The 26629-nt window shown below is 41.9% G+C and overlaps 2 long non-coding RNA genes across 2 annotated transcripts in view; one reads left to right on the forward strand and one right to left on the reverse strand.

Annotated features, from left to right (window-relative positions):
- Positions 1-26629, forward strand: part of LOC142404836 (uncharacterized) — a 121616-nt gene that overhangs the window by 52871 nt on the left and 42116 nt on the right. The gene's annotated exons all lie outside the window — the stretch shown is intronic.
- On the reverse strand, positions 17596-25231 carry LOC142404835 (uncharacterized). Its single transcript, XR_012773962.1, has 3 exons — positions 24649-25231; positions 20533-20665; positions 17596-17679 (listed from the first exon to the last, which is right to left on the reverse strand). It is a non-coding gene; the product is annotated as an uncharacterized LOC142404835 (long non-coding RNA).

A 26629-nucleotide genomic window follows, 5' to 3' on the forward strand; every position in this document is an offset into this window, starting at 1 on the left:
AATTTATCCTCTTTTCACTGCTTTCCACACAGATGCCATCTGCATGGCATGGCAGGCTCGTGCTCTGTGACCTGAAGCTGGAACAGGACATCTTGGTCATAAACTGAAAAGAAGCAAGAGCCAAAACATCACAGCTGTTTCGTCTCCCACCCGTTGCCCAGGGTCTCTCTGGAGGCCTGGAGCCGAGGGGTGGCAGGGTGCGGGGGCTCAGCAGTGCCCAAATCTCTCCCCAGCTGCCCTGTGGTCTCCCCCCAGTGCAGGACCTGGGCAGCTCATGACAGTGCCATCCATCCTCGGCCTGATGGTGCTCAGCTCCCACAGATCCAGTTTGGAGACATGTATCAGTGGGTCACTCGCAGCTTCAGCTCTGTTATACCCAGGGGGCTGGAGGGAGTTCAACGGTTGCTGTTGACTGAGTGCTGTTTCCTGAAATTTCTGTCCATCTTCCATGGGCTGGTTGAGGAGGGAAAGTCTTTGAGGACGGTCTCACTACTTCTCCACAACTTTTCATGGGAAGAGTGAATTTTACTTGTTGCACAGAGATCCTATTCCTAATTCTGAAAACTGCTGCACTTCCTTATTTTTGGGATTGGGCCATCTGTTTACAATAAGAAAGGTAATGGACGTTAAAACCAAGTAAACTGTGATCTTTTCTCGGAAGCTGCTTGGTTTCCCCAGCTTTGCATCCACCCTCTCTCCACACAAGCCTTGAACATGAGCAATGGTTCCTGTGAGATGTATCACAGTTACCCGTTCTTTTCACTTACTGTTAAAATACTCTGTGTTTAAAGGAATTCCAGGGAATTTTGATGGAAAGCTTAAATGAATGAAAGGTCTGAAGCACTGTTTTATTAAATAAACAATCGGTGAGCAAACATTTTATTAAAGGCATCTCAGGGCAGGGAGCAGGCTGGAGCCTGCGTGAGTAACCCTGTGTCCTGCTCTGCTCTTTTCCTGAGGGACCCTCAGAGCCTCTCCCTTCTGTGGTGGGTTAACCCCAGCTGGATGCCAGGTGCCCACCAAAGCCACTCTCTCACGCCCTCCTCAGCTGGACAAGGGGGAGAAAATATGACGAAAGGCTTGTGGGTTGAGATAAGGACAGGGAGAGATCACTCAGCAATTACCGTCACAGGCAAAACAGACTCGACTCGGGGAAATTATTTTAATTTATTGCCAATCAAATCAGAGTAGGATAATGAGAAATAAAACCAAATCGTAAAACACCTTCCCCCTACCGCTCCTTTCTTCCCAGGCTCAACTTCACTACTGATTTCTCTACCTTCTCCCCCTGAGTGGCATATGGGGATGGGGAATGGGGGTTGTGGTCAGTTCATCACACGTTGTCTCTGCCGCTCCTTCCTCCTCACACTCTTCTTGTGCTCCAGCGTGAGGTCCCTCCCACGGGAGACAGTCTCCACGAACTTCTCCAAAGTGAGTCCTTCCCACAGGGTGCAGTTCTTCATGAACTGCTCCAGCGTGGGTCCCCCACAGGGTCACAAGTCCTGCCAGCAAACCTGCTCCAGCGTGGGCTCCTCTCCTCACGGGTCCACAGGTCCTGCCAGGAGCCTGCTCCAGTGTGGGCTTCCCATGGGGTCACAGCCTCCTTCAGGCACATCCACCTGCTCTGGTGTGGGGTCCTCCATGGGCTGCAGGTGGCTATCTGCTCCACTGTGGACCTCCATGGGCTTCAGGGGGACAGCCTGACTCACCATAGTCTTCACCACGGGCTGCAGGGGAATCTCTGCTCTGGTGCCTGGAACACCTCTTCCCCCTCCTTCTTCACTGACCTTGGTGTCTGCAGAGTTGTTTCTCTCACATATTCTCACTCCTCTCTTTGGCTGCAGCTGTGCACTTTTTTTTTTTTTGCCTTCTTAAATACATTATCCCAGAGGCGCTACCACCATCGCCGATTGGCTTGGCCTTGGCCAGCGGCAGGTCCGTCTTGGAGCCGGCTGGCATTGGCTCTGTTGGACATGGGGGAAGCTTCTGGCAGCTTCTCACAGAAGCCACACCTGTAGCCCCCCTGCTACCAAAACCTTGCCACGCAAACCCAATACATAATCTGATGTGCATCTGCTGCCTGACTAAAATTTGGGTATTCCAGCTGTGTGAGAGGTGTGAGTGTGGTTATGTTTAAGGAGTGCCTGTATACTTTATAGCATGTAACAGCAAGTTCCTTCCCTGCGTTGTCACCTGTCCAGATGCCTTACCCAAAATTACTGGATGCATTTGAGGTGTAGGAGTACCTGCATTTTGACCAGCTAGCAGCTGATGTCCTGTCCTATAATAGAGGATGGGAGTGGTCAGACAGCCTTCCCATACCTTCATACATGGTGCAAGCCGTGTCTCAGTCAAAAGGTTGGACTCCACTGGCCAAGCTCAACAGCACTACTGTTTGTTTAAGACAGAAAGAAGTTTCAAGGCATTAGCTAGGTGATGCAGGGAAATATTTGCGTTGAACATCCCTGTGCACACAGTCTAGAAGCCACCTGCTGCAACATTTTGTAAAATATGTTTTGAGACTGAAATGCCAAATGGTATACAGATGCTAATCAGCTAAAACCATCAATATCTGTTTTCTGAGCATGGATCAGAGAACAGTATCTTGGATACAGCACAAACCGACAGACAATATTATTGTCAAGCAGAGAAACTATCAGGTCATACTTTAATTCTTCTCAGCTGTCCAGGGAGTTTATTTAATCTCCAGCGCAAAGGGAGGATTCACAGATATATCTAGCTGAGGCGGAAGGGATGTTGTAAAGGCATATTTAATGGCACGTCGTTAAGATTTTATCATGCCCACATGTGAGCTTAGAAATGTGGAAGGTGCAACCGTTCTTTTGCCATAGCAAAGAAGATACTTTTTTTAACATAGTTTGTGATCTGCAATACATAATCTTTACTGCAGATAGCATCCTGAAGATTACAGTTTTTATCTATTTCTTGGTCAATTTGAACTCTTATTTTATAGCCTGTGAAAATACCTGTATGTACTTTTGTACATGTCAGCCAAGGGTGTTTATAATGTGCAGGAGTACTCTCTTTTTTGCCCCATTGCTTCAGGAGCATTGGGGACCTTTCTGTACTAGAAGCTGAGCCTAAAATAGTTCTAGACTGAAGCATTCCTGTATAAGCCAGCCTCAGATCATCTCCTGATACATGCCTTTCCTCCTCAGATGTGTCAAGAGCCGATTTGGATTGAGAACAGTTTAGTTGTCTTCTCCAGCTTTGTGAAGTTCAGACATGATCCTGGAGACAAGCTGTGATATTTTGCAAGGTTCAGCCTCAAACTGCAAAACTTGGCTATTGGTGTAAAGAAAAGTGAAGGTTCTTTTGGGGGATAGCACTGACTACTCAAAGCCAGTTAGTTTTTACTATCAAGTTTTGTAAAAAGCCACTGCAGACATGCCACCAGTTCCTTTTCCTTAAAAATTTGCTCTCGGTATTGAAAACAGATGCCCCTTTTGTGCAGATCTGTTGTTCTTCACAGAAAGAGGGTTATCTGCTGCAATTTCAAACTACTTGGAAGCAGGCTTTTTGTTGTTGTTATGTGTTATCCTGGTCCATGGCTGAAGCTCATGGGCATTGCTGCACTAAAAATAAGCTAATAACAAATGTAAAAAGATCCTCTGAAAACCTGCTTCTGCAATGTTGTATGCTGGCTCAACTGTTACTGCTTCCTCAAATATCTTTCAGTCCTGCCATGATGCTAAAAAGAGGTTGTTGGTTTTCTTTTTAGCTACAAGCTGTTTCAAATTCTTGTTATAGGAGGCATAGAGTTTTACCATCTCCTTCACACTGAAAATAGTGATAATTTGGCAGGAACAAAGGAGATGCCAGGGTCTCTCGTTTTTTGGATAACATGATGCATCAATCATGCAAGTTGCCAGCAATTTGATTCAGCTATGAGCTGTGAGTGAAACCTGATGTTCAAACATGTGTTATTGATCTTCCATGGTTTCCCTTCTCATTAAATGCCAATCATACCCTACTGGAGCTGGACAAATCCAGCGTGTCTTTGTTGTACTGCCTATTGTTCTTCCGATATGTCATCGCCTCCGTTAAGACTGAGATGTTCAGTGTTACACATTCCTATTCTACTGATCCACTTCTGTCTTGCAGAAAACCCCCTCTGATGACCACCAACCAAAATAAAACCCACTGATGACATAGCTGCATTTGCACATCATTTTCCTTTTGGATAAGTGAGGCAATGTAGGTATATGCTCTCCTCTGAATGAATGTGATGTATTCGGGCTTGATCTTTCCAGCATCTCTCTGCCTGAGAAACTTCCTGCATGTAAAAAGGCTCGTTCAGTTGAATGGGACAGGTCATGTTTCTAGGACCGAGGCCTTGAAGTGCATGGGTAACTGTCATTGACAGAAATTGCAGTTATTTATCTAAATCCTTTGGGCAACTACAGACAAAGAGAAAACAGCAATACATTGAAAAAATGAATATTTAGTATGTTTCTGATTAAAGTGACAGCTAATACAATATGAAAGAATAAAAACCACATAGACCCCAAACAGTTACTTTAAATTCAAAGAGGCTTCATTTGACCATGAAATAATATCATTAATATCAATTGACGTACACTGCTGCTAACTTTGTGACCATAGCACTTTTCATAGTGAAGAAAGTTTCCATCTAACTTTAATAGACAAACTGGAGTTTTGAGTTTTTTAAGAGAATTTGGTGGAACAAGAAAGCCAGTGTTAATATTATTGATTGGTTAATTATTTTGGGTACTGCTAAATGATACATTTTGAGTGAATCTCTTATTTTCTTGGGGATCTTGCCTTAGAAATCTGCAAGTTCAGACACTCACACAAAAAGGGGTAGAATATTTAACTGTGGCCTTTCAGATGCCAGTCTGATTTAGGCTTCTCACTCCACCACCATCCAAACTATGGCAGGTGTAGCAAAAAATCACAATTTTAAAGGTGATGAGTTAGCATTTTTTATTTTAAAAAAATTCCAAAGGGCAAACCTTGCTAGGTATTTGTTGAACTTGTCTAAGTTTGCATGTTTGTTTAAGCCTTTAATATAGCATTAAAGGTAGGACGGGCATTAAAGGTAGGACTGATGTGGGCTCCTCACCCACATCAGTACAAGGCCATTACAAACATTTCCTTATTATATTAACATCTCCTTATAATTCACTATGCCATTCACACTTTCATCAAGTCAAATTTATCTCAGCACTTCTTAACTCACAGTTACCACCGTTATTGTAACTTAACCTTGCAGGTGACTAGCCAAAATTTCAAATAACTAAAGCTAGATGTATCAAAGAAACAAGTTAGCCCATCTCATACTCTATTGCACAAATATCACAGTTTCTTCAAGGTTAAAATAAAAGACAAAAAAAAAATCAACCCATATTCACAATGTTTTTATCTATGTTCAGTCGTCATCTCAGGCCTAAATTGCTTTACTTGCATCCCTGAAAAGTCACAAATCTCAAGAATTAGTATGCTAGCCAGGTGAAAATTCAGTACCTGCAGACAGCACACTTGTGGGGAAGCCAAGCCCAGCAAAAGCCCCGTATATTTGAGGAGTACTCTCAGACTATCAGAACAAGCAGCGTTAAAGCTGGGTGGGACAATATTGTCTCTGGTTCTGCATTTGTTAATGTATCTGCTGTGTAGAGAAAAAATAAGACCACTACTGACAGTGCTATCATGCTGGCTTGTTTCTCAAATCCTTGTGCTCGGGGGAAGGAGAAAGCACAGAGAATATTGTTGACAGTTCTGTTGCATAATACTGCAAATGCTGTTCCTAGCTTTTCTGTAATCACTTTTGCCTTTAAACATATGATTTAGCTATAAATTATCACCCAAGCCACGAGCACTCCCTTCATAAACTCACTGAAAAGCAAATTAACCTTTTCTCTCTAGAATGAACTCTCCTATTAATATGAAAATCAATTCAGTCCTGTTTGTTTTGGTTAGCCCAGCCTGTCTGCACTTCCCAAGCTGAACAGTGACTGTCTAGTTAGTCACTTAAGCAGAATTAATTTTAAGAACCAATTAAAATAAAAAACACCCAATAATATAGTAAGTGATGTTCTGGAAAGCTTTTCATTACTTCATCTGTGGTTTCTAATTGCAGAACAGAATGCCTAATTATTGCCCTGATTCTTCCATCCTGACCTTGGCCCAGATCTACAGGTGGTGAACACCAGTGCATTTTAACAGAAGTCCATGTAACCTACATACTTTTCAACTGGCTGCAGATCTATCCCCTATATAGTCATAGGCATATCTTTAAGGTCATTTTTCCAATTCATGCCTTTATCAGGATCAAAATTCCCTTTTCAGTTTATAAACAGTATTTAGCACCTGCTCCCAAGTGGCATGCATGAAATCTTACTCTCAGAAACACATGGACCTTTTATCACCCAAGGAAAAATACATCCAAAGAACAGAAGTCCACCAAGATCAAAGGAACAAAGTCTGCCTGCAGTGAAGAACGAACTGTAATAGAATCCAAGTGTTGTATGGGTATGGGCATACAGGGTAATGGGAAAGGTTACTCAGGATTTTCCTTTGTTCTCACTTTCCTGCAGTCCATAGCAGATGCTAAGGGGTATTTTCTCCTCTGCTTGTCAGGCCTTGTATCCTTATATAAAGAATTTCATCACCCTACTTTATGCTATCAAGTCTCCCACCGACAGGCAAATATGGTTAGTAGAAAGCCATTTATTCTTTCTATGCTCTCACCTTTTTTTCTAGACTAAATGATATAGCTTTAGTTCTCCTACCCCCACTGCAATCAATAAATTCCTCTTTTGCGAGGAAGAATGCAGAGCAAGATGCAGCTATATCCAGTCTCACTAAGGAACAGGCCCTAAAAAATTAAAATACATGTAGACTTCTGATATCAGCAAAATAATTAAATCTGCAGTCGAACACTGACTCATGTGGTACCTTAGCAAAATGTCAAATTTCATGTTGGCACAGCATCAGTTCTGTCCCCAGGCTCTCAGGAGTGTTGTTTTAGGCTCTTTGATGACTCAAAGGAGATTGAAGGCATATGTTTTTAGGACACTTTCAGATACATATAAAAGAAAGAAAGAAGAAAGCTGAGATTCTGTGGCAAAGGCTGAAGGTTCCTGCAGTGAGAAATGTTGAGGAGAGCTCTGTTGTGCAACTCCTGCCTACCTGCAGGCTTAGGGACAGGATCCAAAGCCACATCCAAAACCACCGCTGCAACCCTGCAACCACACCGATTAGCATCCTAATTTTGGAGTTGCCCAAACACCGTGCGCAACTTTCTCATGTCCCTGGAGGTATAAGAACTGCTGCATCCCTCAATGGCTCATAGCAAAGCTCATGTCAGCTGGGACCTAGAAACAAAAGCTTCCTCCAAACGAGGGCTGATCTGTAGGATTTTTGGAGGACACGTAGAGGATATAGAGGCAACAGCTGTTTTCTTTTAAAACATGGCCAAAGGAGGAGGAGGGCCTACTTTTCACACAACAGCCTTGTTGTCTGGGCAGTCACCCAACAGACAAGAAAATGAGAGTTGTGCCCAGGACTGTTTCAGTGGTTTATATACTTTGGAATAAGCCAGCATTGGATAAACATCCTTGGAGGTGAGGGACCTTCTCTTTCTTTTCTGGCCCAGTGCATCTTGGGTTCATTTCCGCAGCACACTCACTTTCTCGCTGTGACCCAGCAGATATTTAACTATTTCTCAGAAAGGGAAACGTAAGAGCTCTCCCATTTCCCTGAGAATAATTGCCACATTGCAAACCTTGCAAAATCTCGCACACTGCAAAAAAGGGAATTGAGAGAGCTCTCCCAGTTCCCAGGGAGGAATTGTAGACCACAGTGCACACATGGGCTCATGCTGGCTGCCAGCACAAGCTTCTGCTGCCAGGGTCATACAACATTTGTAAGGACAATCAAGTATACGTGTAGGTCTGGATCAATTTACTCAGTGGTTGGGAAGAGGAGAGGGAACCCGAGTACAGAACAGAAAGTTAACAAAGAGGCAGGGGGAGGGAAGAGGTAAGGATACGTCTCCGTCTCATCTCTAATAATTGTACACCTGTATGCTGCTGAATTTCAGGCACAAGTGCTACTAAAAAAGTCCTTTTTATTATAGTTGTCTCCTGAAAAAAACAGCCCATCAATTCACTGCTTTAAAAGAAATCATTACCTTTTTGCCAATGTGTACATTTATGACGGGAACACATAATTCTTTCCAGAAGTATAATTTTAGTATCTGTAAACATATTGCTGGCCTCTTTATCTTCTTGTTCTACCACTTGTCATGTGCCCTGGGCCAATGTTGCTCTAACAGCCATATTGAGTAGTACAAGCTGAGCACGAGCTTTGAGGTATTTTTATGTCTGTTCACTTGCTAAACGTGTACTCTGTTTTTCTAATGGTGTTAAACTGAACTCCCTAGATTAAGCAGTAAATATAGGTCAAAATTAGTCCTTCAGGGATGGGCCAGACTCTATGTGCTATTCCCATTACCTGCAGGGTTAAGCTGTGGTATTTGTCTCCTTGTTTAAATTCTGTGGTGTTGTCAGGTACTTTTCAGGATGTTCAAATACCAGCGATAGCTTTGCTAAAATCAGCTCTCTGAACCTCCTTTTTAATATGCTGCTGCTTCATTTCTAACTTTTTTACGCTGATTCAGACCTACATTATTAAGGAATGCCTACACATCGCCTTTGCCCTCATAAATAGAAAGACCTCCTTAAAGCTTTCAAAGTACTTAGCTGCCCTGCATAGTGCAGTAAAGAGGGTGAAATGGAATATGTTATGAAATGTCATACCCAGTCCAAATTGGATGAGCAATTAGTGAACTAATAATAAGGTTGCAGCTCTGTTTCTTCAGAAACCTTTAATTTTGACATCAATAGGCATCATACATATCTCAGTGTGAAATAACTTCATAGCTTTGGTTGGTCTTATGATAGCAATGCTTAGAAAACAAAATAAAGGCATATATGGCACTGTTAATGGAACGATTAAAGCTGCAGATGAAAATGCACAGAAGACAGGATAAGAAATGTAACATTAGCTAATTTACTTTGTACTTTTATACTGTCTACTATGGGAGACTGTTGAAATCTAGGTCTGGTTACACAAGTGTTGAACGACTGCTATCTTGACACTAGTCGTATTAATCTCCCTAGGCTGCCTGTATAGTCAGTGAAGAGGCAGAAGCCTTGTTTTGCCACTCCAAATTGCCCTGTCTCACTAGGCAAAAGTAGAGCCTTTGTGAATTAACCCTTCTGCCTCCCTGCATATTAGTTTACTGGATAGGTTAGAGTTATTACAACTAATCCTCACTATTTCAATTCCTGATATTTGCACATGGAAATTGAAAAGCCTTGTTTTGCACTAACATGAGCTCTTGCATATAACTTCCTAGGTTATTTGTTTTGAAAGAAAAAGAAAGGGGACATTGTCCAAGTTTAATGGCAGTTTAGCTTTATGGGCCTCAGTACAGGATCCATCATTAAAATTAAGCATGTGCTTAATTGCTTTTCTGAATATGGATGGATTTAAGCACATGCTTAAATGCCTCACTCACTTGAGGCCCTAATGGACCATGCAAACTTAAAAGTTCACATCTCATTGAGATAAATTGAGTGGATAATCATAAATTTATCAGAACAGAAGCTGCTGCTCACTGTGTATGTAGACAGCACCTTGTAGTATTGTCCTCTCTCCCCAGCTGGGATATCTAGATCTTACTGAAATAAAACAGTAGCAGCAGAATAAGAACTGTTATTTCTCAGTCAGATCAGTTCAGCAATACAGTATTTGATAGTATGATGTCTGTGCATTTGCCACAGAGAAAATAAATATTTTTCTATGAAATAGTATAATTTACAAAATTAGTAGAAATTAGGTGCAAGCAAAAACCCCAAGCAAACAGAAGGGATACTTAGAACCAAAGAATCCACCAGCTACTTCGAGGCTATACACTGTCTTTCCTAGATATGAATTTAAGACAGGTTTGGTTTATGTTTCAAAGAGACAGTGCTGTCTCTCACAAGACTTGTCTGTACTAAGGGACTTTGAAAAAATGTCATACTTTTGGTAACAACAGCAAAGCCCTAAAGATATTTCTACTGTAGACTGGGTTTGTGGTAATGCTAGCATTTTCAGCACTGGTCCTTTGTGTTCTGACCTGATTATTAAGTGATATAAATCTCCGTTTCCATTGTTATTCATGGTTCTGTTGTTTGCAACTATCTCCACACTTGTGCTATGTGCCAATGGTAGCAACAAATGGAAAATCAGCAGAAAGCTCCCACTATGGACACCAGAGTGGACATAGCATTGATATAGGTTGTTGAGGAGCACTACATTGCCTTTTCCTTTCCCTCATCCTTGTTACAATTTCTATGTGACACCGTGATGGGAGCAGATTTGTAGCATGGGGCTGCTGATGCAGAAGGGCCCATTCCAGCTGTTCTCTTCTGCACCTCCTGGGTTGATGCATGGGGAGTCAGGGAAAAACTTTGGTCCTGTACAGGGAATGCTGTGGCAAGAGGGTTGAAGATAGAAACCTATAAGGGTCTTAAAACCCCCTTATCTTATCCCTATTTATTCTCATTTATCTAGCAAAGTTTTTTTTTTCAGCTGGACAAGAGCTGTTGCAATGGCTAGCACTGAACTCTGCCCAGCAAGCCATTAACTCGTCAGCAAGCTCTTCCATAAGCAGCTGCCCAGTGAAGACCAGTGAGATGCAGACCTGTGTCTGGGTTGTCTATGGGATTTTATTGTATCTGATAATGATTGAAACTCATGATTTCCTCAGTAAGAAACCAGTATTTTCTGAGGTCACTTACCCCTGTGTTGAATTAGACAAAGTGTGGGAAATGGTACAAAAACTTTTTGAAAGGAAGGGGAAACAGACCAAAATAAAATATTTATATAGATACCATGATCTCAAATGTCATTCCTTAGGAAATAAGGCTATGAAATTTCATTAAAGCTAATGGTGGTGGAAATGTGATGGATAATCCAGTGATAGGATGAGGCTATGTGATGTTTTTTAAAATAAAGCATACAGAACAGTCCCAACAGTGGTTGCCTTTGCTTATACAAGGTTCTGCACCTACCAGCTTTTTCTTTTTCTCTATGTATTACACCTTCTAGGTTGGTTTTGAGCCATGTTAGATGATAGAATTAAAAATGCTAGAGGCTAAATGAGCATGAAGCACTGTCTGGACAGGTAACAGCCAGAAAATTCAACACCTTGTCCTTTATGGTGAATTTCATTAACCTATACACATTACATTCTATAACTATTTTGTTACCACTGCCATACAAACATTTTACTGAAGATCACAAAAGAAAGCAGGGTACTTAAAAGAACTACAGAATTACTTGGGGGGGTTTACAAGTTTTACAGTAAATGCCTAAAGAAGATAAGTCTGTCATATGTCTCTAAGGTGAAAAGATATTATACGAGAACCTACTGTGATTATGCTGATCTGTAATACAGTATTGCCATGGCTAGTAACATGACATAAGCTTTGCACTGAGTTTGCGAGGTGTCAGAACTTGCTCTGTCTGAACTTTCCTTGACCCGCCTGCCGCCTTGTTTTAGTTGGTTTAGTTGTGACAGCAATTTCTCTAACTCTTTAGACCTGTAGGGCTGATTTGCTTTACTTTTGTTTATGTTTGTGTGGTACCACCATGTTTACCAGTACAGACAAATACAGGCCAGGCAGGATAAGAGAGACACAGGGTGCAGCGTGGAGGGGTACAGGCTTGGGACAATAAGATATGGGGCACAGGCTCGGCACTGGAGACCCCACAGCTATAAACAACTCACCAATGATTAGTTAAAGAAATGCAGACCTAGAGCTGGACAAAACTGGTTTTTAGGATAACAAAGCAAAGCAAACAAAGAAATAGTATCTAACATATGTAAACCCACCATAAAAAATTGGCTATAACATGGAGGTGCAGATCAGCAGTGGAGGTGCAGTGGAGGTGCAGATTTCCAGCAGTGTGCCCAGGTGGCCAAGAAAGCCAATGGCATCCTGGCTTGTATCAGGAATAGTGTGGCCAGCAGGACTAGGGAAGTGATCGTGCCCCTGTACTCGGCACTGGTGAGGCTGCACCTCGAATACTGTGTTCAGTTTTGGGCCCCCCACTACAAGAGAGACATTGAGGTGCTGGAGCGTGTCCAGAGAAGGGCAACGAAGCTGGTGAAGGGTCTGGAGCAGAAGTCTTATGAAGAGTGGCTGAGGGAACCGGGGTTGTTTAGCCTGGAGAAAAGGAGGCTCAGGGGAGACCTTATCGCTCTCTACAACTCCCTGAAAGGAGGTTGTAGGGAGGTGGGGGTCGGTCTCTTCTCCCAGGTAACAAGTGATAGGACAAGAGGAAATGGTCTCAAGTTGTGCCAGGGGAGGTTTAGACTGGATATGAGGAAATTTTTCTTCACTGAAAGGGTTATCAAGCATTGGAACAGGCTGCCCAGGGAAGTGGTTGAGTCGCCATCCCTGGAGGTATTTAAAGGACGTTTGGATGAGGTGCTTAGGGACATGGTGTAGTGGTGGTCTTGGTAGTGTTAGGTTTACGGTTGGACTCGATGATCTTAAAGGTCTTTTCCAACCTATATGATTCTGTGATTCTGTGATTTTGTGATCAATGAAATAAAAGCTAGGTGTAAAAGCATGTTGCAGACATATAAAAGTGACCTTGAGAGACAGAAAGAGAAAAACATCAACATGAACATTATATTCCTCCCGGCAAAGGACTCTGGGTGCTGACAACTCACTGTTAACACCACCAACACCAGAATGAAACCCCTGACCTTAGGACTAAGAGGAACACCAGAAGGGTGAGCACAACATCAGGAAAAGGGGTAGAAACTAAGTGTGTGTGTGTGTGTGTGTGTGTGTGTGTGTGTGTGTGTAAAAATTTAACTGTATTACTACTATTATTACTGAAACTTTTTCTGCATAGATGTGTTCTTTTTCTTTCCATAATAATCATATCTGGACTAATAATGATTCTTGGATTAGACTGTTAGGATTTGAATTATATTAATGATAAATTTTGACTTTATGTGTAAAGTATGTTTCCTCTTTGCCTGTAAACAAGATTTTTACCTACCTAAGGAAGAAATTTTGAAAGCATACAGCTTTTTTACACTAGTAGAAAATAGTATAATAAGATCCAGTGGTCAGAAATTGATGTGGACGAAACAATGAAATGCTATTTGTTACACGCTGCCAGCAATAATAAATGCATATCAAAATAAAAAGCAAACTGTGCAAAACAGGAAAATGTTCTTAATAGGGAAATGTTAATCAGGAATGTGCATTTCATGGTCAGAGTTTGTTTTGGCTTTGTCTTTTTGCCAATGGCAAGCTTTAGGCAAGAGGGAAATAATGTACTATAGCTCATGGAAATAGTCTGCCCTCTCTTCTACATTTGCCAGGGCGTTGCTGTTGCACTGGCTGTTAGCGCTGTCAGGCTCCCTGTTTATGCTCCCACAAGCTCTTCAAAAGAAGCGGCACTTGTTTGGGCTCATGGAGGTTTTCCATTAGGAGAGCGGAGGGGGAGATGATCTACATGCTTCTTCACTCTCACTTGAGCTTAGAAAAAAATGCTCTGTGGAACGTTCACTGAAAGACCTTGGCTTTTCAGGGGCTGCGAAAGCTGTACATAAAATGAATTTTTACCGCCAAAATGGATCTTATTATTTGGAGTGTTTTAGGCTACATTTGTACAAAGCAGCAAGTAACTGTTCTTTGGAGAGCTACGGTGAGGCTTTATAAGAACATGGAATGGAAGCAAAGAGGTCACATTAATTTATGCTTTCATAATATCGAGACTGTAAGGAAATATATTTTAAATAAGAATTGACATAGGAGACCTCCATGATAACAGCTTATATTGAAGGAAATCATTCTTATACAATATATTTCTCAAGGCTCATAAAAGATAGCAATAACAAACAACATTATGCAGTATCTGGGAAATTCTATTTACTTAAAATGCTTTCTGCTTTTATTATTATCCAGGCTCATTCCTCCAGTGGAAGTTCTGATTGCAGCTTGAGCAATGTGTATGATCTCATTACAACAGGGCTGTATTAGAAAATCTGATACTGATAGTTCCAACAATGGCACCTTTCTCTTATTATCTGTCACTTGGCTACAACAAGAGATGTGCAAATTTCCTGCCATCAGATTCTGGCAGGTGGCTGGAAACCAATCTAATATGCTGTACATATCCCACATATACCCTATTGCACTGGGAAAAAAAACATGTTCAATATCCTGACTGTGGCCAGTTTGGAGCACAGGCTGCTGCACAGGCAGCGTTGGGTAGTGGACAGGTTTATGCTTTGCTGGGGAGCGTACAAAAAAGGCATCATGTAGGCCATAATATGGATACACGTCAACATGAATCTTTTGACCGTACACCCTCAAGTAAGTCACAGGCAGCTTTCAGGGCAGTCATTCATTGATTTCTAGTAACCAATTCCTTATTTCCTCATCATCACTTTTCTACTGCATGTTCATGTTCAAGGCCGGCTAGATTTTGCCTTTGAAAGGTCCAAGAGGCAAAGTAGTGTCACTTAGCTCCAAGGGCTCACAAATACTCAAGACATACGCTCCCAGATTTTGGTGCTGCAATGAGAGAGGGAAGGAGGAAGAGCTACTTCTCTTTCTCCCTGTGCAGTTCTCCTACGGTGTTTCGACATTACTCCTTAGGTATACTCTACTTTTGTAGGGTTTGTCAGTACTGACAGCTACAACTGGTGGTGTAGGGTTACCTGCTCACAAGCCTTGCACCAGAAGGGCCATGCAATAGAAAGCAAATTCTTCCTGTCAGCCCGAAGTTAATGGTTTTGCAGCCTTTTAAATTAAGATTTATTAGGGGAAAAAAAATTACAAAATATTATACACAGTAAAGCAGGATAACCATCTAAGCAGGGAAAATTCAGAACCTATGAAGTGAGAAATAAAACACATGAAAAGCTGGAAAATCAATATCCCTCTTGAGAAGGATGGGTCTTTTTCTCCAGGATTTCTTTCAAATTTAGCAACTTTCAGTGTTTCTGTGGTTGAGAGAAAGTGTCCTCTGCCCTGACTTCTCTTTGGAGTCCTTAAGGTCACTTTCTGTCATTTCTGAGGCTTGGTGTAGGTCTGCCCTCCACTGCAGGTAGCCTCTTGCTCCCTTCAGAAGTCCTCCAGTCCCCACTCTTTCAGGCTTTTCCCTGCTTTCCTCTTCTCCCACCACTTGTCCTGCCCTGCCCTCCAGAGGGATTGGCAGTCTGGCTTGCTTGGATGCTTTCATGGAAGGCATCGTTTCCCTTCCTCCCTTCTTTTTAGGGTGTTCCCCTTCAAACCACAGTACAGTCACCATGACCAGCCTTCCTTTCTGCTGCCCCTCTTCACAACATTCCTGTAATGATATAGCATGATATAAATACAATATGCCATGGTGGAAGTACCTGCTCAGGAACTACAACCACATTAACCAGCCTGGCCTGCTCTAAAACCTGTTCGTGACAACGGCAGCACAAACCCTTGGCTGCAGGGAGCATGCTGCCAGCTCCCCTGTTCCTTTCTTGCCTTTTTCTGATTCCATAACATGTTTTCCTTTGTTGCTCAGTTGTTGATAAGTCTTGGTGGAACCCTCACGCTAGCCATTTTGAAGACATTTTCTGACAATCTGGTAGACAGACCTGCTGAAACAGAAAATTTCCATTTTGAGAATGTTACTTTTTTTCTGAAAGAATAAATCAGAGCAAAGTTGCTAAACAAAAGCTAATGCCTTCCCTTTGTTTATGAATGCACATCTTGATGAAATCCTGTGACTAGTTAGCTGCTAAAAACATTTAACATTATGAAGTAACAAAACCATGAATTTTGTATAAGATGTTTTCTGGAAGGTCTTTCATGTTGCTGATTGCCATCTTTCTTAGTGGAATAAATCCTTCTGCTTGGAGTTGTTTCAGTCTTCACAGCTGACATCTCAAAGTAGCTCATTTATTTGGGGAGTAAAACAGATTTAATGAACCATGGGAAACACATGATTTTTCAGAAGTGACCATAATGACAATGGTTCATAGATAATAACAGGCTATTTACCTGTGCCTGAATTGCTTCAAATTTATTTCCTTCAGACAATTTCCTAACCTTGGCTACAGTAACAATATCATAGAGCTAAAGGTCCACAAGCAATTTGTTAATTAAAATTAATGTTGCATATTGAGGTGTTGCATTAAGCACATAGGTCTTCTCAAAGAAAGCATGATCAGCTAACCAAACAAATCTTTGGGTCTGACCAGCTTAAGAGGTGAAGGATTTCTCTCTTCAGCTGCCTACAACCTTTCTGGCGGTTGTATACACTTATAATCGGCATATCGTTAGGATTATTGATTCTCCTCTGTAAAGTGTAAAACCTGTTTCTTTTGATGTCTAGGTTATTGGATTGATGTGCTTACCAAAGAGAGCAAGAAACTCTTTTACATTCTTATGTGAGCTAATCAGATTTACATATAATCTGGTCAAGTATGATGGATTAGATGGATGGGTGATTACTGGAGACAGAATCAACACTAGAGCTTTTCCTGCATGCCAAATGCTTCCTATCTAGAGTTTACTGAACTCTGGGAGTGAAGAGAAAGTAGAAAGGAATTCAGCCTCACTTGTGTCAAAATTTAAACTGATACATAACATAGCAGAAACTTCAGGGTTAACATGCATACATATGTAAGAAATATATATACATAAAAGTAACCAGAAAAAAACCTGGGAAATGAAATCGATTCAGCAGAGGCAGTTAGATATCCCAGGTAGGTTTTCTGTGAGATTTAGACACTTGAATCCAAGAATGCAACTCACAAAACCCTTGCTTAACCTCCCCAGCATCCAAAAGGCTAAGGATACTTGGGTTTTCACCAGAAAGTTCCCTGGTGTAGCCTATCTTGCACCTGGTCCTGCTCAGAAGTGACAAAAAGCAGCACCTCTCTCCTAATATCCCCTTCTGTATAGGGAGGAGCCAAGGCTTCTCCTTCTTGCTTTGGGGACTGTTTTGAAATATCCTTTAATGCCCACAAATTCAAGACATGGTCCTCACTGGGCTACAAGACTGTGCTCCATCTTCTGTCCCTCCTCTTTGGCCCCAAAATCATATGCCTCCATAAAAACATAGAGAGAATTTGTCCATCCTCAGATGGTAGATTTAGGTACCTAAATCTGTGATAGCACTTGGGTGCTAAGATCCTTTGATAACCTAAGAGCTGGAGGAGCCCAGTGTCATTGGCTTTCATTGGGCAGGCAGGATTTCATCTTGGGGATCATTCAAGTGCTTTAATAATATCTGTTTTAGATTTAATTATGCACCTGAGCTTGGATTTACTTTACATTAATATTTTTATGTAGCATAAATGCCAAAATACATAATATAGCTTTCACAGACAAGCCTGCATTTCAGACTAAACTCCAGGATCTACATAATAGAATATGATTTTTAAACATTTTTGAGAGACAATTTTGGCAGTTGTGTAAAGAAAAAGGAGGTAGAGAAGAGAGCTGCAGTGATAATTCCCAATAAACCAAGTAATCCTGATACCTTTTTTCACATGCAGCCCACATCTTTGCAAGGATATGTACTGCATCTTCTATAAGTGGAGAGTTTTGAGATGTGCAACATTTCCTGTGTAACAACATATCAGTTTCAGGTTGTGATGAGAAAAAATTGCTTTCAAATATCACGGGTTCAAAAGTGCAGCTGAAATTTTAAAGTATTAGTTTCACATTCTGCTTAAGAAAAACTGTGAAAAGAGAAGCAGAGAGGAGACTGAGGATAAAATTCCAATAAAAATAAGATATCTATATCTAGCCAGACAGTCGGTATTATATATATCTATATAATACTGTGTGCATGACGAATATGGTAACAGAGCATTAAGGCTGCATGGTTAGGCAGTCAAAAGTTTGGAAACAGCCTAGTTAAGGTTGCTCACTGTGCTGCTCTGCTCCCTCACATTGTGAACACATTATGCCTTTTTTTAACTGCAATACTTCTCTGCATACTCTTGCTCAGATAGAATAAATATTTCTTTTATATAACCTCAGGAAACTTGAAATGTTGTTTATTCCTCTAAGCATTTGTGGAGTTTCATTATCATAGTGGTGCAGACAGTAACACAGATGCTCAAGCTGGTTTTTAGCCTTTTGTACCATTCAGATGGCACAGAAGGGCCATAAACCAGACAACACCAACCCACCTCTCCACTCTCCTCCCGTATTTCCTTCTGCTGTGTCTGATGTGGATGTTTTTCTCCTGCCTCCCGCCTTCTGCCATTTTTGTGTGGTTAAGTAAAATGAAACACAGCAGTACAGCTTTTTAAATGAGGAAAAAGAGCAGGCAAGGCCCCTCCTCCATCATCACTCCTATGCATAACAAAAGATGCAAGGCAGCATCTCCTGCAAGTCTTCATGTGATTTGTCCTTGTCTGTCTCTAAGGCCAGGGCGAAAACTCTCCAAGCCTAGAGGATCTAGGTCTAACTTATTTTATGGCAGTCACGGTCATGCTTTACCTCTCCCACCCTCCTCCCACAGACACATGGTGTCCCTAAGTCCTCTGGAAGGACTACTGAGCCTGCAGAGAGCAACCTTTTCCCACCCAACTTCTGAGGTGGCCTTCTCGGCTCGGTATTGTCAGTCAGCAGAAAAGCTCCCCAACTGCAGTGTAGCTAGGAGTCAGTTCACCCACAAACTCAACTGCCTGATAAATAAGCAAGCTTGAACTGCCACTCTCTGGAGTCTTCTCTTGATTTAGAATAGGCTCTCTAAATATGATTCTTTTAACTTTCATGCTGGTGATTTGTATGGCTTCTAACCTGTCATTCTTGAAACAGTGCACAGCATCGCAAATCCTGTACCCACCAAAAAGGGGACCAGCCTATTACCTCTTTAAAAAAAAGGTACGTAATTAAAACTACAGCATCTACTCCAATCCCTTTGACACTCATCCAAACCCACTGATATTGATGGTCTCACAACAGAGTTGTCCTGATGCAGACCTGGACAATGAATTCTAATGACAATCTAACTCTGAGGGTCCAAATAATTGCTGGACCATCTTATGGACAGAGGAAAATATTTGTAATAAATGTAAAGATACCCAGTACATCCATGTTCTACATTGTCGGACAGTCTAGAGGGCAAAAGGTTATTCTGCAAGGTTATCTTATGTCATCTTCGTCATCAGTTTAAGCTAAGCTGGAAGTCTTGGCACTGAGGCAGATGAGGAGCAGCCACCAGTAGCTTTCTACCAGGACTTCTGTACGTGCATAATCCCCAGCGGAGAAGCAGGGACAAATGGGGAGGGGTGCATACAATTGCAAAGCAAAGGCATTTTATGCCTTTGTTGTATCTGCTGGCAACTTCTTATTCCCATATTTGTTTTCTCATAGCTGAGGCTTCAACATTAGCTTGATTCTTACATGTTCTCTGTAACAGGTGTGCAGGGGATTCAAACCCACTTTACTGCATGGCTGACTAAGAGACTAAGGTAAAAGGGGCGAAATATAGACTGTTAGCTTGAGGTGGAAGCAACATAGAAAAAATTCTCATATCTTTTCAGCTTCTATTTCATTTTGGAGGACAGCATAAAATTCTTAGGTGGAGTGATGGTTTTAAAGCTTAAGGAATGCAACATGATTCTGTAATGTGACTCCATGATAATTTTCTTCTATAAACCTGAGCTTAGCTTAATAGATTTTTATACTAAAGTTATGTTGGGGCAAAGAGGAAAACATGGTGTGTTGAAAATTCAGAGCAAGATCAGCAGGCTCTAAGAAAAAAATAAAAAAGTTTTAACTGGGAAGGTCAGCAACTCTAGCAATTTTATTATAAATAACTCAATTATATTGTATAATTCCCATGATTGCCAGAGACCTCATTGATTACTCACAATGGTACTGCATTAGGATGCTGATAATGAGATGTTTATTTTAATAACTATTCTCTATGTAGATGTACTAGTTTGCAGAAGCACTAGGTTAAGGATACTTCAGTTAAGTGACTCCTGAATGAATTTAACATAATAAGGAGGACAGATGGGCTTTTAACTCCGTAGCAACAGTAAAGAAAACAAGACATCACTGGAGCATAGATCTTTTCATGCTGTTCTTTTTGCAAATACCATGTACTGCCTTTCAGCACATTAGCTATTTCTGCTTAGGATGGTTATATCATATAAAGAACTCAGAATTTGAATCAATAAAGGCTAGACACTTCTGACACTTATGTTAAGCAGCAGCTTACCCTGGAAAGAACAATTTTCCATGTGTCTTTGACACATACTGTAATAAATGGAATTGCACTGGCAACAAGGTAATGGGTACCTTCAGCAACGGTTGCAGATCCTGGCCTAAAATTAGTGATGAAAATAACGGGTTTTGATTTTTACCATGAGAAATTAGATTGTTTCTACCTGTTCCTGTTTCTCATCTCCACTTTGCAGGCAAATCTTGGTTCCCTTTACTGCCCCCATAATACCTCTTCGATGAGCACATTTCAATATGTGAGCTATTATCCAGTGTAGAAAGCTCTCCTGAGAATCCAGCTGCAAGTCCATTTCTATGCTCAAAGCCATTATCACTCTGTCTGGATCCAAAGGCATTCGAAACGTCTACAAACAATCAAGGAACACTAAGGATGCAGTTCCAGCAATTGGAATTTAAAAATCCATTTCAAATACAGAGGTACTGTAATCTGTACAAAATGATTAGATTTCACACAACTACTGAACTATTTTGACAATTTAGTCCTTAAAAATCTGTACCAATAACTACATTGCAAAACACAGAGGCAACAGCACAGCATGATGCAAGTCTCTGATCTCAAGTTAATCTTTAAAAATAAAATGACCTAGAAAGATTTTTTTTCATTTCTTATGTAGCTGAGGGTTTTGTGTTACACGATGCAGACAGGAAAGGCCTGGAGAGGATTTCATTTGCTACTTCTCATTGTCATTTCTGTTGAGGCGCCACTTACCCTCATTAATCTTACAACAGACTCTGCCCAGCACCTTGCCATGTAAGCATGACTCCCCTGTTGGGAAGCCCGAGCAGGATGCTTGGTATAGCTTCCAACATTTGGGCCAACATGTCATACGTGATGTATGAAAATTTCTCTAGACAGCTTTCAGAGTTGTAGCTGCAGCCACGGTCTCCCACTGAGGCTTTGCAAAAGTCTTTTAGGGAAAGTGGCCAGTCTCCTGTTATCCTTGCTTAGTCTGTGTTGGGGTTTGAGGAAACCCAAGACTTTCCCTGCCCAACACTTCAAGCTCTGTCAGCATCAGTGCTGCTCCATGGACCCTCTGCTTTCTGTACCTGATGCAGTGGTGCGTGGATGAACCCAAAGGGAGGCTCTCAAAGAATGGGCCCATGAGTCTCCATCAGTATTAAGCAGTCTCATTCACCTCAGGTGCCCTTTAGACAGTACAACAACTCCAGCCCTACTCTGGATAGATCTGTTTATAATCCAGATGTGATATCACTTCCCAGCAGCAAAATGAAACAAATTCATTGACATATATACAAGGAAAAAGTTGGGCAGGGCCATAGAAAGGTCTTTTTGAAGTAAAATGCATGCACATATACATGTATACCCGTGTGTGTATGGATATGGATGTGTAGAGAAAGGAATTAGAGAAGGTGCAGCTTTTACATACTCTCATGTCTGACAAATAAAGGAACTGTCACATGTATGCCTGTCCTTTTAATAGAAAAGGGGTTATAAGGGGTCTCTGCTGATTATTACAATCTGTCATGCTTTCACATAAAAAAATTACACCAAACATATAATGAAAATATTTTAGTGGATGCTCAGCCACTTTGAACCAAGTTATCCATCATGCTTTGCAAATACAAGCTGTAATAGAGGGAAATTTTCTCATCTTTTCTCCAGAACAGAAAAAGAAGTATCAAGCCAAAGTTTATGGTAGTTCATCTTCTTACACAAAGACAAAGGAATTAAACTGTACAAGGACCAATTCAGGTTCATGATATCTATTTTAATAACCATGATCAAGGCTAGATTTTCAGTCACAGTTTTTTACTTTGAATCTTAAACTCTAAGAGGTTCCCTGGAGACTCCGTGTTAACATGCATTGTAGAATATAAAACATATCTATAATGCTCAGTTTTATTAATTTTAACTAAAAACAATGTCTGTGTTTAAAATTTTATCTTCCTATTATGTTAGATAAAAGCATTAACTCTATTTTCTGTATAATTCTTTTTAATCCCAGCTGTTTTTTTACTTTCTAAGATTAAGAATCTTATGGGAAGACTTGTCTAACTTAACCCCATACACAGATTTGTCTTTGACCTTACTCAAATCTCTCTCTTGTTTGCCAGAAGACATTGTAATGATAATTTTCAGGCAAATGCACTATCTGAAAAATAAAACCAGTTTTCAGTCAAGTCTAAAGGACAAGATACCACAATAATAGTTGCTCGTATGATTTACTAAAAGAGCAATTTTTTTAAAAAAAGGTGTGAGACCAAAGAAAATTAACAACAGCAGAAGATCCATATATAAACCAGGGCAGAGAGAGTATTTAAAGAAAAGAAAACTCATCATTATTTTACTTAATCCCACATTTTTAAATTTGGTGCCTAGCCCTTTTACCATGTTTCTACACAAATTTAAGCTGGTTAGAGATCTCTCTCCACCTTCACTTCAGTTATTGGAGCTGTAGATTCCTTAACAGTGAAATGAGGACCACAGCACTTCTCTGTTTCACCAACCAGTCCAATTTTTAATTACTAAGGTACAGAAAAATACTTTCTACCTTTATGCCCAATATAAGCCTCATTTTTATAATCTGCAAGCACTTCTTCCTTAAAGTTCCTCTTCCCCTGAATAAGGCAGTTGGTTCCTTGAATGTTTTCCTCAGCCATTCTGTCCCTTGTCCTCTGTTTTATGGTCTCTGCAGCCAGTATTTAAACAAACACTTCAACACAGAAAGTTCATTCTCCGTGCCCACAAATATATAGAACAAAAAGGTGATATATATATCACCTTTCTATACTTGCTTCCCCTCCTGCTTTCAGTATACCACAGCAAGTATGAGATGTGGATGAGTGTGTGCAAGGTAGGGCAGAAGGGGAAGCAACACAAAATTGCTCTTGAAAAGCAGGAAAAGATGCTGTTTGGTATTCACAAAACATCAGAAAGCTAAATGCAAATTTGCCCTTGAAGAAAGGAATGGAAAGGCAAAAGACACTGGAAGGAATTGAGGAGGTTGAGTTCAAGTTTTCTTTTAAGTTTCAAGTTTGTCTGAAACAGAGTTTGACTCTCAGTGCTGCTGACATTGCATAAAGTGAACACACCAGCGAGGTTTAGATGAAACCTAGCTAAACAGCAGCAGATTTCATGCTGTTCTAATACAGACCCCTGTGAAAGAACAACTGTTCGGAAAAATATGTAATATACTTCAAGTATGTGGGCCTACAAACCTCAAGAGGCACCACTGCAATGGTTCTAGCCGAATGACTTCTAATTTGACACTGAAGAGGCAACCTACCAAGTAATAACTATGAAAACTGCACAGGGACAATAATTCAGCTTACCGTAGCTGTGTTTTAAGCACAAGGAGATCTGCTATATATTAGTGCTAACCTTAACACGAAGCTTACCTTGCTGTCAGATGACTGCTCTGTTTTTTAATGTGTGTGATCCAAACAAAAAACAAATCATAGAATGTGTTGTAAACACAGACGTGTTTGATGTACCACATTGCATACACTAAAAGAAAAAATAGAAGCATTTGTAGCAGAAGAACTAGCATGAAAAACAAAATCATTCTCCCTCTGAGATCACTGGCAAACCACCCATGATTTCACTGGACAGAGCAAGTAAAATCTCTCTAGATGTCTCAGCCAAGGACCGTTACTGAAGCCCTGTTCATTACAAACATAAACCTTCCTTCCCATATAGCACTTTCTTATTCAAAGAACTGCTTGAGCAGTAGCTGATCAGCACAACAGCTCAATGGTAAGAGCAAGTACTGTGTCTGTTTTCCGGAGGCACAATGGAGTTCAGCAGTACCAATCCAGGCCCGAACAGGAATTAAAAATCCCGAGTTCTGGCCTGGCACTAGTTCCTTCTAGTCCCCATGAATCTAGAAGCAAACATTAAGGAGAATAGTCATTTATTGATGCTGTTCTGCAGTGCTATGCATAAGACGCATACTTAATTCCCAGCCCCTTGCTCTGCAGAGAGCACGAGCACTTAAACCAGAATGTCTCATCATGTCAGTAATGACATCTCCAGGGATCTCCAGTGTAGGGAGGATGGGCTACAGAATCTGAGAAAGTGTCTGATTCTGTCTTTCTTGGTGCAAATGCTGATTCCCTAAAATAAGAGCACAAGAAGCTGCTGCAACACGGCGTTATTAAAATTCTTAAATATATGTTTATTAATGAATACTGAGTTTTATTAATCAGCTAGACCCCTCTGGTTTTGAGAAATCCTTTAAAAAAAGTGTGAACACAGGGGCGACAAACGAAGATTCAGGAAAAACCGCGTATGCCCTGTGTAAAGAAAGTGCAAGACATAAAGCACAGAAACACACCGCAGAGGCACAGCAAAAAACGTAGATACCTGGCTACATCATCGGTTGACTAATCCAGTCATCAGTCAGGACTAATAGGAGCTGTACGTTTTTATTCCGCAGTGCTTCAAAATCTGGGTCAGCCAAAAAGCACTCCCCCCCCCCCCCCCCCCCGCCTGCCGGGCCCCGGCGTTGCGCGGTAGCGGGAAGCATTGCCGGCGCCGGCCGCTCCGAGGAGCCAGAAGGCAGCAAACCGCTGCCTGAAAAAAAGAAAAATCCGAGCGGCGGCGATGTCCATTTTGTTTCTCACACAGTCTCTTTGAGCATTATGAAACTTTGGAAATGCTTAACACCTCCTGGAAGTCAAGGAAGATCGTATTTATCACGCCTCAGTAGTAAAAGGGCTGACCTGTCCTGAATGCACGTAGGAAATTATTATGGTCTTCGGAGAAGGTTTTAAAAAATTATTTGAAACACTGGCAAGCTGTTTGCAGGCTGTGGCGTGAGCGTCCGCTACGGGAGTCCCAGGCGGGCGGGGAGCGGTGGGAGGCCGGCGCCTTCCCCGGCCGGAGCCGGGACCCGGGCGCGGGCCGCACGCTCGGCATTGACTCGTTACCGGGAAAACACCCGGAAAGGCGGGCTGTGCTCCCCGGCAGCTCCGAGTGCTGCTTTCCGGCAGCTCTGAGAGCTGAGGGCCGCGGAGACGAGAGGAAAGGAGGCGAGGGCTAGCAGAGCGAGCAAGCCTTTCGAAGAGGAGGCGGTGCGCGGGGGCCGGGAGCAGCGACCGGCTCTGCCGCCTCCCTCCCCGGCAGGCCGGGCCGCCGGGCTGGGGCCAGCGCTCAGCTGCGCTGCGGGGCCCTGGGCAGGCGGCGGGGCCGTTCAGCCCGAAGATAAACGCGTGTGCCTACGTGGGCGCAAGAAACAGACGCCGCCCGTGACTCTAAACCAAGAGGCAGAGGCAGCAATGCCTGCCCGCTCCTCGAGGAGATGAGCAGGATGGGGAAGGGCGAAGGTGCGGCTGTGGCATTGCCCTGCGAGCTTGTGCAAGCCCTTCGGCGACTCCTGTGACAAAATCCACATAGCGGTTGGGGGTTTCCTTGAAACAGCCTTTTGCCTGAGGAAGTTTTGCCCAGCTCGTATTGAAGACTTTGCGAGCTTTTCCAGACCTCTGAGATGTTTCGCTGTGCGAAGGCTCTACCGCGTGCCTGGTCCTCTCAGGTGGGTTATGGCTCTGCTTTGGCCGTGGTCCAGGCATGCGCTGAGATGCTCAGGGTTTCTGTAGCTGTACTGTGTAGCTCTGCTCAACGAGGCTGATGCTTCCAGGACATGTTTGCCGGATCTGCTGAGAATGAGCTCGGTGTATGATACATCCCCGAAACATTACCTTTACTGCTTGTGCACAGAACAAGTGTTTGGCACACAGGTACATGCTTCTGCCTGGGAAATCCCTTGTAGATACAGACGTGTGGAGAGGCGAGAGTAAGCAGTGGTTGGATGTAGCAGGGAAAAGAAGGCTTTGAAGGCAATTTGCCCCAGAGGAATGACTCGAGTGCAGTGACTTCCTCATGTTTTCACATATACTGTGCTTAAAGTCACATAAACTTGGGCATTAGAGTGCAAGCCACTCTTCCACAGACACCTGCTTGTCTTTAGCATTGCATACTTTCTATTATAAATAACAGCAACACCTTGCTTTTGTGGCAGAATTGCGAATAAAATCTCTTATAAAATCAGCCAGCTCTGTGCAGACAGCTTCAGCCCCCTGCAATCAATACTTCATGGATAAGTTGATGCATGCACTCTGAAGAAAATGAAACGAAATGTACCATGTCATTTTACATAATCCAAGAGCCGATAGCCTTCATTTTCTGAGCCACCAAAACAAATATATAAAATAAGGAGATTCAGAGGCTGGATTTAAATCTCAGTATATTTTGCATATTTTTTTTTTTTTTTTCAAAAAATGTCTCAAAACCTTTTTAAGGGGGGGAAGAAACAACTAAGAGTGCCATAGTACTTCAGATATAGGCT

The sequence above is a fragment of the Mycteria americana genome, chromosome 1 (assembly GCF_035582795.1).
Source record: "Mycteria americana isolate JAX WOST 10 ecotype Jacksonville Zoo and Gardens chromosome 1, USCA_MyAme_1.0, whole genome shotgun sequence".
Taxonomy (NCBI): domain Eukaryota; kingdom Metazoa; phylum Chordata; class Aves; order Ciconiiformes; family Ciconiidae; genus Mycteria; species Mycteria americana.